Source organism: Euprymna scolopes, chromosome 9, assembly GCF_053919585.1.
Source record: "Euprymna scolopes isolate OS-2025 chromosome 9, ASM5391958v1, whole genome shotgun sequence".
In the NCBI taxonomy this organism is placed as follows: Eukaryota; Metazoa; Mollusca; class Cephalopoda; order Sepiida; family Sepiolidae; genus Euprymna; species Euprymna scolopes.
In genome coordinates, this window is record NC_136490.1 from 142848730 (window position 1) to 142860517 (window position 11788).

Below are 11788 nucleotides of genomic sequence, written 5' to 3' on the forward strand. Positions count from 1 at the left end.
CTTTGCATGTCTTTACATTGTTAAAAAGATCGCTAGAAATATACGAGATATAAGATAGGACATTTATAAAGATAATGCCCTATTTTTATTTTTATTAACTCCGATAATAGAAATTAAAAAAAATATTATAAAATAGTTGCATTAATTTTTAATAAGAATTGACTTAGAAATAACCATTCATATAAACTCTAAAATAGTTAAATTTTAGATATAACATTAAACTTAATAAACAATACATATAAATCATACCATAGACCCAAATAAAATGTTCTTTTATATTGAATATAAATCAAATTATTCAATCTCGGTGAAGGAAATTAATGTATCTAGAATATTTAAAAGAATATCATAGTTATCTCATAACGAATGAATATTTAATAGAAAGGAAAGTATTATAATGGAGCATTAGTTCAATTCGAATCTAAGAGAGAAATAAATTATATTAATAATCAACATAATGAATTAATGGAGGGAGAGTCGCAACATCGAAATGATCTCACGTTATTTCATATAATATGACAATGAGTGACCTTACTCTTATAAATTATAAGAAAAACATATAACTAATAATAATTACTCCGAAAAAAAGCAATATCAAAACACCACATGATGATAATAATAATAATAATAATAATAATAATAATAATAATAATAATAATAATAATAATAAATAGGAATAGACGTAGGAATTGCACATGACTTAAAAACAAAACTGTACATTAAATATATATAGTGGAGCAGAAGCCACATAAGTGATGCAAACTTTTATACATTCTGGAAAAATAGCATTTAGAAATGGTTTTCATTTCCAAAATGTTAGCGACTTCTTGTAAAATATAAAGTTTACATCAGTAAGCCTGAAATTGGAAAATTCAATTGGAGGATTAAATCAGGAATGAAGTCGGGGAATTTAATCGTAATTGAGTGATCCTGCAATCTGTAATGTATAATGTTTTCGAACCGACACGAACTTAACAAACTGGAAATGAAAACGATTTAAAAGATATTATTTTTCATGAATATTTTTTTTACTCATTTAAAAAAAAAACGTATTTGTCACATTAAGGTACCATATAAGATAAAGTAGCTATTAAAGTACAGTTCATAACCAATCTTTCTTTTTCCTCTCTTTCCCTTTATCTTCTCCCTCTCTCTTTCACTCTCTCTCTCTTTCACTCTCTCCCTCTGTATATATATATATATATATAATATACATACTATATATGTACATGTATATATATATATATATATATATATTGAATTATTTCCATGTAAGTATTCAAATACAAATATTAATAGCTCAAGCCTATAATACTATAGCTATAGATACCTTTTCACATTATATCGCTTAAGTGGGAGGGGGACACTCATTTTGGTTCCCGTTCACTAAATTTCAGTTTGTTTATCATATATATATATATATATATATATATATATATATATATATATATATATATATATATATATGATAAATATTTATCATACAAGCGTACAATTCTTTCGGAGCGTACTGATATTTTATATATATAGTTCTTTATATATATGCATTTTATTTTTATTTCAGTACAGGCAGCTCACCAATGCTAAGAATATACATAAAACAAACAACAAAATATCACATCAACCTAAGAATATTCCTCCTTTCAGACACTCTGTACATTAATACATTTTTGGTTTTAGTGGATCCTTTACGGCCTCGTATCATAAGCTACGCGATATATACAGAATGCCATATCATCAGTACAAATAATCATAAGTGTTAAAAAATATTATTTTAAATAAATGTACTAACCTTAGATGTTTATATTTCTTGTCTATTGTCTCCTTTGCATAGGGATAACTTTATTTTTTATTCCTTATTACTATTCGACCGCGTGATCTTATTTATATTACAAATTCTAATGTGGTCTTGGTCATCTCACTCCCTCAATCTTCCTTTCTCTCTACACCTCCATGGTGCGCCAGATTCTCGAATACAGTATTTAGGTCACGTCCCCCTATTACGGGAAGCACGTCCAGTGTCTCGAATGGGCTCGTGTCTGGCGATGAGAATGTGGCTTGCCTCAGAGGGCTATCCTATGAGCAAAGTTTAAGAACTCTGCACCTTTTTTCCCTTGAACGCAGGAAGCCTCGAGGCGACCACACCATCGCCTCAACATCTTTCACAGACGAGGCGGCCTAAACCCGAAACTGCTCTTCACACCTGTTCCCAAATGTCGGGATCCGTGGCCACGCGAAAAAGGTCTACCTTCGACAGTCCCGAGAGCTTCGATGCCTGACAGCGTCAGCGATTCGAGTGCTATCTCTGCGGAACCAGCTACCCGATGATTTCGTAAACTAGCCCAGGTCGTAAACCAGACCAGCTACAGGACTTCAAGGCGGCTTTGGACAGATACTGGTCGGACCGCCACGGTTTTCACCTGTAAAGTTTTTCTTTGTACATAGCTCCCTAAATTCTTACTGACTTTTCTCCTTATAAACGGGAATCGCTTAGACGTTTATTCTTTGCCAATTAAATGAATGAATGATTGAATTTATACTGTTTTGTGAGTATAATAATTTATCTGTGTATGTGTGTGTATGTGTGTAGGATTACACTTAAGAATAATTGAAAAATTAATTATAATAAATCAACACTTTTTCTATTGTGATAGAAGTTGGCAGACATGCAAACATTTCCCCTTGCATGTATTCATATTAATAATAGAATAGTCGACTACTGCTGCAAATGACTAAATAAAACAATCTACGCCTTACAATAAATGTCAACGCTGAAGTCAAAACAATGAAATAAAAACATCAAGAAAACGTGTAGGTTATCTATTTAAACGTGAAGTGAAAAAAGTTCATTTCAACTATTAGTTTCTTGTAGCATAAATTAGAAAAAAAAAACGATAGTAAATAAAATATATGACGTCATAATTTTATGTTGTGTTTTTTTAAAATTTTTATTTTAATAAAAAACAAGAATAAAGCCTGGTTAAATTGTAAATTTCATTGAGAAAATAATTGACATCGGGTGGTACGAAAATAACGAAGAACAATAATATCTTTATGACCACTTAAAATAAGTACACTAACGCCTACATATTCGCATGCATACGAAAATGTATATGTAATAAAGCGCCGCTTGTTTTCTGTACGCCTATATATCTCTATAAATAGTCATCAGCAACCATAATGTGGAATAGACAAACATTGATTACTGCACACACAATAACCCTTATCCCCGAGTGGGTTCCGGGCCTTGATAAGTGTTGACCTCCATGTAATATATATATATATACTAGCAGTTCAGCCCGGCTTTGCTAGGGCCCTATGTACTGTTCATAACTTTATGTGCATATGTATATATATTATAAAAAGTTTGACTCGCGCCCACGTCATCTACATCTTTGGCAGAGTCTGCAAAAGTAAACTCTGTAAACTTTGACCTCTTGGAAGCCAAATTTTCGCCCAAAAACTGATGAAAAAGATTGTCGCATGTCTGAATACCCTTTTATGTAAAATTTCTAAAGCTTAGACCCAAAATTGGCTTAATGCTTTGCTAGAGACCGATAGGTTAAATCTTTTGAACCTGACCCATTGGCAGCCAAATTCTCGGACAAAAACCGACTGCTTGCCATTAGTCTGAATACACTTTATGTAAAATTTCAAATGTTTAGACTAAAGATTGGCTGAGTAATTTGGTAGAGACTACACATGTCAAATTTATTTGAACTCTGACCCCAACTTTGAACGCCTTAACATTTATTGTTTTGGGCTCAAATCAAATTGCAAAGTAAGATCCATGTTCAAGTAACCTACATTTACAATTTCAAGTGTTTAGACCCAAAATTGGCGGATGAGTTTGGTAGAGCCTTCAAACTGTAAACCTTGACTTCTTGCTAGCCAAATTTTTCGCCAAATTTTCGTCCAAAAACTGATTAAAAAGCTTGCTGCCTGTCTGAATAGTCTTTATGTAAAATTTCAAATGTTTAGACCTAAAATTGGCTTAATTGTTGTCTAGAGACTGAAAATGTAACATCTTTTAAATTTTGACCTCTTGGAAGCCAAATTTCAGAAAAAAAAAAGAACGAGTAAAAAGCTTGCCCTATGTCTAAATACACTTTATGTAAATTTCAAATGTTTGACCAAAAATTGACTGAGTAGTTTGGTAGAGACCGCAGAGGTCATTTTTTAAAACTTTGATCCCAATTATGACCCCTTAACATTTATTTTTTTGTGCTCAAATGAAATTATAAAGTTAAATCCATATCCAAGTAACCAATATCTGAAATTTCAAGTGTTTAGACCCAAAATTTTCATATATATATATATATATATATGTCTATATTTACACAATAGATGAATATGTACCTATGTACATATATATATATATATATATATATATATATATAAATACAATATATTAATTTGCATGTGTATATGTGTGTATGTATGTGTGTTTATATGCATACACAAATGTTGTAAACATTAGTATAATTCAAATCATTTTTGATAGTCTATAATTGTTTTTAAAAATATAAACCTAATATTCGAATGTTAAATTAATATATAATTAACGGTTAGGTCAACGCGACCTTCTTACGTTGCTTTTTTAAGCCAATGCGTAAATACGTCACAAATAGTATGATTAAAACATATTGTTTTAAACAAAATAAGGGAACTTCCTTGTTTTCTCGGTTGCATATTTTCTCATTTAAATCCTTTGCCATTTTATTATTATTTCATAACAATTAATTAATAAAACCATTGAATGAAATGATCTGCGCTAATTGAATAAAATTAATCTAATCCAAACGGGAGATAAAATTACGATTTCGCTCGACAGTTAAAAATATTGTTTTGCATAGCTGCAAATCTGTATCCATCTTTCCAGTTTGTTCGCTTCGTTGACAGAAACTGCTAATCAAATGACTGAAGTCGCAGGTGTCAAATGGCAGCCTAAATTCCCATTTTCTTTGTTTTTTTTTCTGTTATTATATACATTTTTTTCTTTTTTTACTGAACTATAACCGTCTTAATGTTATTTATTAACAGCATCACAATTTCATTTAATCCTTTAGAAATCTCTTGGGAAATTTATCATTTCTTCATATCAAAAGTACAACCACATTTTGGCAAGGAACAAAGAGTAGTATCTGTTGTGATACTACACTTCAACTTTTCTGTGCTGGGTTAGTGAAGAATAAATCTTATTAAACTGAGACATTTATTTTTTTTTTTTCCATCCCGAGTGCCCCTTTTTGTGAGCTGGATTTTGCCTACATTAAAAACTGACCTTGTGTCCAACTCTCTTCTCGTGGGAGGACAAGTAAATAAGTACAAAAACATACACTATTTAATTGCTATATTTAATAAGGTAACGATGTAAACATGTAGCCAAACGCAAATGCTCTCTCCCCCCTCTCTCTCTAGGGTGCGCGCGCTCGGTACGTGTTTACATATATTTTTACTATGTTTGTCTGTGACCCAAGAAATCTATGCTTTACACAAAATTATTACTTAATACACACACACACACATACATACACACATATTTTATTTTACTTTTATATAATGCCGGCTTCTTCCTCTTCGTCTGACGAGAAGCATTTAGCTTAAAAATGCTATTGCATAAAGTGGTTTCTCCCTTATTCCTATTGATACATATTGAGACTTGATAATGCAATGAAGTCCCTAATGTAACTTTCCGCTTTATCTTTTAAACTTATTCGATTATATATATATATATATATATATAAATATATATATATATATATATATATATATATATATATATATATATATATATATATATACATATATATATGATGGACTCTCCCGTCGATTTCAACGCATGAACTTCCGCCATAACAACTAAGTTGCTCGGAAATCTTATAGTGGTTAAGGCTTTGTGTAGAACAAACAATACTTTTGATATTGATGCAAACCTTGTATGGTGCAGATGACTGCGACATGACAGAGTATACAGTGTACCGCAGTTTCCTTCTACTAGTTCCGAGTTTCCTTCTCCTAGATGCATGTCTTAACGAAGACTGTGGTGCCTCTCTTCCAGTGGATTAATGCGCCCCCAGATACCAGCCTGGAAATTTCTACGACTCGGCGCGGTACATAGAGCGCCTAGCCTTCTCAAATAGACAAATAAGGGTACCTGTTGAAACTGTAGTACACTCTCATTAGAAACCATCATTATCGTCTTGTACTAGAGATGACGCCATTGTCGGAAAATGTTAGCCGTTTGCGAAATTTTCACAGAATTCCACGACGCAAAAAGAAGAACAAAAACTAGTCTATTTTTTTGTTATTTAGTCTATTTTTTTAATCTTGTAATTAAAAAAATAGACTAAATAACAAAAAAATAGACTAAATAACAAAAAAATAGACTAAATAACAAAAAAATAGACTAAATAACAAAAAAAGAGACTAAATAATAAAAAAATAGACTAAATAACAAAAAAATAGACTAAATAATAAAAAAGAGACTAAATAACAAAAAATAGACTAAATAACAAAAAAAGAGACTAAATAACAAAAAATAGACTAAATAACAAAAAAATAGACTAAATAACAAAAAAAGAGACTAAATAACAAAAAAAGAGACTAAATAACAAAAAAATAGACTAAATAACAAAAAAAGAGACTAAATAACAAAAAATAGACTAAATAACAAAAAAATAGACTAAATAACAAAAAAATAGACTAAATAATAAAAAAGAGACTAAATAACAAAAAATAGACTAAATAATAAAAAAATAGACTAAATAACAAAAAAAGAGACTAAATAACAAAAAAATAGACTAAATAACAAAAAAATAGACTAAATAACAAAAAAATAGACTAAATAACAAAAAAAGAGACTAAATAACAAAAAATAGACTAAATAACAAAAAAATAGACTAAATAACAAAAAAAGAGACTAAATAACAAAAAAATAGACTAAATAACAAAAAAATAGACTAAATAACAAAAAAAGAGACTAAATAACAAAAAATAGACTAAATAACAAAAAAATAGACTAAATAACAAAAAAAGAGACTAAATAACAAAAATAGACTAAATAACAAAAAAAGAGACTAAATAACAAAAAAATAGACTAAATAACAAAAAAATAGACTAAATAATAAAAAAAGAGACTAAATAACAAAAAATAGACTAAATAACAAAAAAAATAGACTAAATAACAAAAAATAGACTAAATAATAAAAAAATAGACTAAATAACAAAAAATAGACTAAATAATAAAAAAATAGACTAAATAACAAAAAAATAAACTAAATAATAAAAAAAATAATAGTACAAAATGGCAACAAAAGCCACTTCATATGATTTGACGGTGAGTTGATATCAGCTTTATTTTTCATGTCAGAAGGTTTCAGATTTAAGGCACGGTTCCTGAGGCTTTCTATCTGAGATTGGGTGTGGCGGAAGGACACAAAACGCACACTCGCATGTACGCGCATGCACACACGCATACATGAACGCTCGTCCGTCAACGAACATACGCATAAAAACTTCGCATATACGCAAACGTATACAAGTATATACATAAACACATGCATGTTTATAAACGAAATTCACACACTTGTGTACATGTATGCACATCATACACGTACACATCCAATAAATGTATGCTTATACAGATATGTTCATAAACTAAAGAACGTGCATATGTAGACACTATATATGTAGAAAAGGACATTAAAAAAACTTGACAAAAGCACACGTATACAAAAATAAGATATTGCATGTCGAATACGTCAACTAGTTTTGAATAATTTGTATTTACACTTTTCTCTGTTATATTGTGTGTTTTGAGGCAACTCATAAAATGGGGGCGGATACAGTGGGTTGACAACCGAACGAAGATAGGTGAACAGATGAGGCAACTAAAGCTTGAAAAATACATCGTTAGCAAAACACAAATTGATAAGGATTTTCAGTTAAGTAAATTTAAAGAGAACACGGATTTCAACATAGACGGACATGTAACAATTTTTTTCTCAGGCAACTAAATGACACCACTTTGGTAATAATAAAGTGGAAGAAGCTATTTAAATATCTTTTACTATCTTTTTTTTTTTTTTTTTTTTTTTTTTACAAAGGCATCACCACATTATCAAGGCCCAGAGGCCACTCAAGGATAAGGGTTAAAGAGTGTACAGTAGAAATTAGTCAATATAGTAATCATTAGTAATGAAAATTTGGTAAATTTAATAACTTATATGGAACGGCTCATCAAGAACTTATTTACTTTAGACTTGAACACAACTATATTGTAGTCAGCCGGAAAGCAGGAAAACGGAAGACAATTCCACAGGCGTGCAGTTCTAAGAAAGAAGCTTTGTTCATGGAATCTACGTTTAGGTTTAGGCACAGATAAAGAGTGGGGGAAATTATTGATAGTGTTTACAGCTAGACGAGTGTTTCTTGTGAAAGTTTGGCGAGGGGGGACCAAAGATTGAAGCTCATTTGAACACTTTCCATGAAAATAACGATACATCAGAGACAAACTCGCAACATCTCTTCTGTGAGATAGAGGTTGCAAGGAGGAGAAAAGGACATCTCCTACGAGGCTACGAAGTCTATTTTGAACTCTATCAAGGCAGGACAAGTCCTTTCTAGCAGCTCCTGCCCAGATGTGGCAACAGTATTCCATCCTTGGACGTACCTGGCTCTTATATAGGTAGAGAATAGCATCAGCAGTGAGATATCTACTGGATCGATAGAAAGATCTCACCATTTTTCCAGCGGCCTTGGCAACAGATTTGATATACGTGTTCCATTTAAGATCAGGAGTAATGGTCAAGCCCAGAAGCTTGTCAAAACTTGAGGCCTCCTGAAGACGAGAGCCATTCATTTCAATTGATGACAAATGTGAATTAGAATGTTGATGATGTAAAGAGAGAAGCTTGGTTTTAGATGCATTAAAAGTAACCAGCCACTCCTTTTCCCCATTGTACTACGTGCTCAAGATCAGAGGAGAGAGAATTGGAGAGAACTTGGTCGTTTACTGTCTTAGATGTGGTACCATAAATGGTAGTGTCGTCAGCATAAATGTCTACAAATGATGTAAGGATATGATTTGGAAGATCATTAATGTAGATCAGGAAAAGAGTTGGGCCCAGGATGGATCCCTAAGGGACACCGGCATTAATACTGTGAGCTTCTGATTTTTGCCCCTCAACTACTACTCTTATGAACCTATCAGAAAGAAATGATTTAATAATTGAGAAGACTTTTCCAGCTATACCATAGCTAGCGATCTTATGAAGTAAACCTTTATGCCATACCCTATCAAAGGCTTTAGATATGTCAAGAGCAATTGCCCTAGAAAGATTGCCACCGTCGAGAGATTTGCTAATCCTATGCGATATAACTGTAAGGACATCTGCTGTAGATCTAGCAGAACGGAAACCATATTGAGTGTCACTAAGAAGGTTATTTTTGTTGAGATGTTTGATTACTTCTGTATTTAACACAGATTCTAGCAACTTACTCATGACGCACAGGAGACTTATTGGCCTGTACTGAGAGGGGGATGAGCGATCACCTGAATTCTTAAATACAGGGCATACTGATGAGATTTTCCAGGGAGATGGGAAACTATTCTCCTTAAGACAACGTTTAAACAGTTTTGTAAGTATGGCCGCTAATTCAGGTTGAAGTTTTTTGAGTACTATAATTGGAATACCATCAGGGCCAGTTGCTTTACTCGAATGTTTGCTTTTGCGTCGAAAGCGTGCTCCCCACCACCTATTCACAGAATATACAGAGAAAGAGCTTTGGTTCGAGTCTTATCGGTCGATTAATACAGAAATTATTTGTCTCTCTACCTCAAAAAAAGTTGTATGCATGTATCTGTATGTACAGGGTGCCCCCCCCCCAAAAAAAACGGGCCCGAACTCTAATTAGGCCCTGTTTCTTAGTGTTTTGTTCGAATGAAATGAAACTTTGGTCCTAACTAGTTTATTATATTCAAAACATCACATCAAAACACTAAGGTCTTTGTTTTTTTTTTCCGTTCTACCACATATGATCTAGATGGCCTCCATTTAGGTTCTTTTTTTGGGGGTGGGCGTCACTCTGTATAACGACATCATAATTAAACCGCTGATCAAAAAGATAAATCAATTAGTTATTTGGAATCAGGACCTTTGAGCAGATATCTTTATCGATTTCAGAAGTTATTGAACCTTTCCAAAACTTATTAAAAATTAAAGGTACACAAAACTAACATTCGAAACAAATATTACGTCATTATTTGAGCGTTCCCTTTCTAAACCAACTGAACAATTACTTTTCTCATCGGATCATCGCAGTACTTTAGAGAGGAAAACACTATTTTTTCCATTTTGTTTAAATAAAAAATGTATGGAACAATATTTGATAAATCTTCACGAATATAATTATTCCTTTAATAAGATTGTTACTCATATTTTTATTTTTCTAAACCCCATACAGAGAGGCCTTAGACACCAGAGAACACTATTTACTAGGCATTCAATTTCTCTCTAGTAGGCATTCAACTTTTCTGTTATCTGTATGTGTCGCGGCATCACAGTAAAACCGCTGATCAAAATGAGACCAAAAAATCACTTATTTGCAATCAGAATTTTTCGTGGCATCACAGTTGAACAACACTTTGAGCAAATGTTCTCATCGATGTCAGAGGTTCTTGAACCTTTTCGAAACTCATTAATCAACGTTAAAGGTACGAAAACTAACATTTAAAACAAAATTATGTTATTCTTCCTGCATTGCATTTCTAAATCAAACCTTCGGATCAGGGTAGTACTTTTGAAAAAAAATTTTTTTGGTCCCCCAACAAACGGAGTGTGAACCTGTAAATTCACCCTTGTCCGTTCGTCTGTTCGTCCGTTCATCTGTCCGCACTTTTCTCAATAACTATGCCTTGGAATGGTTTTAGAAATTTTGCACAAACATTAAACATGATATGAGTAAAAAAGTAACAGAACTGGTTTTCCGGGAAAACTCCGGTTGCTCACCCCCCCCTAGGGGTGCCTTTCGGGTTAAAATGGATAAAATTGACACTTATGTGCTTATTAAAAAAAAAAATGATGCCTAGGATTTTTATAAAACTTTCTGAAAACTTGTAGCTAACTGATTTCTATATAATTTTGTTTTCTATACTTCGCGATAATTCTTGGGTGTGGCCCAGGGAATCTTTTAGGGCTAATAAAAACACCCCATTTTTGGGACTATTTTACCATATTTGTCAAAAATTTTCTCTGTGTGTCTAATTAGCAGTTTTGCATGGTGCTGAACTTTAATTTTAATATTTATTACATGTCCTTGGGGACTTTAGGGGCTTATTGGGGGGGGGAAATGATGGACTTAGTCATTTCTTTTTTTTGCATGGTGTAAAACTTCACATATGCTAAGGTCTAAAACTGCACCGTTTCTAGATTTTCACCAGGATTTGACATCCCTGGGGACTTTGGGGGTTAAATGGGGAGGACAAGTGCTGAACTTAGTTAATTTTTTATTCTTCGTTCACTGTGCACCCACGGGGGACCATGCATGATTCAGTTGTTAAATTAACAATGTATGAAACAATATTTAATATATTTTACCTTTAATAGGATTTTCATATTTTTTCTTAATGAGTCTCTTTAGACTTTATACAATCGAACTTATTTAAGTAAATTATGAAGACAAGATATTATAAAATGTGATCAAGTTTGCCTCTTCAAAATTATTGTCAAACACGTAAAAATTCATTCATACTATCACAGTAATTGTCAATACATCGATCGTATAT